General features: G+C 36.1%; 1 non-coding gene across 1 annotated transcript; it reads right to left on the bottom strand.

Annotated features, from left to right (window-relative positions):
• Positions 1-274: 274 nt before the first annotated feature.
• On the bottom strand, positions 275-403 carry LOC136126160 (small nucleolar RNA SNORA25). The gene has a single exon (XR_010656057.1). It is a non-coding gene; the product is annotated as a small nucleolar RNA SNORA25 (small nucleolar RNA).
• Positions 404-612: the final 209 nt, after the last annotated feature.

The raw sequence follows: 612 nt of genomic DNA, 5'->3' as shown, positions 1-612 counted from the left end.
ATATGATCCACATTGGATAATTTTGGTCTTTGTTAGTGCATCTAAGAGGTGACTTAGGAGGATAAGAAGAAACTATCTGTTGAAATTCAGGTTCTAATGTAAATTCCAGTTATCTAGTTATGATGACTATTCCATGTTCTACCTATCTACTGTTACTGTGTGCAACTGGGTGTGAGAATGATATATTTTTAAAACTTTAAGACATTTATTTACTTTCCCAGATCACCAATCATGGATTATTATGAGTGAACTGTCATGATTATGAGTGGCTGCATCTTATATCTCCTCATAAAAACTTAGCCCTTTTGAGTGACTGTAGCATCCTGTGAAGAATTTCAAGCTTTGGTTGTAGAGTTAAGAGCTCCTGGTTTCATAGCCCCATGTGCCCTCTTTGAAATGGCCTGTATATTTTTTAACTGGGGCAGAAAAACCCATCACCACTGTATGACATAGACAGGTTTCAAGAACCAGTAATACTTCTGACAATGACATCTGTAAATACTGTGAAATGAAATCCACGTTAGTGGGCTAAGTTCTGCTTGATATCTTAGTGCATTTTTGTGTGTTCTTCCATATCCCATTTTCTGTGGAAACAAATCTTATCCTTCAAAA

The sequence above is a fragment of the Phocoena phocoena genome, chromosome 7 (assembly GCF_963924675.1).
Source record: "Phocoena phocoena chromosome 7, mPhoPho1.1, whole genome shotgun sequence".
NCBI classification, from domain to species: domain Eukaryota; kingdom Metazoa; phylum Chordata; class Mammalia; order Artiodactyla; family Phocoenidae; genus Phocoena; species Phocoena phocoena.
The sequence above is the reverse complement of the archived record's forward strand: the minus strand, read 5'-3'. Positions and strand labels throughout refer to the sequence as shown.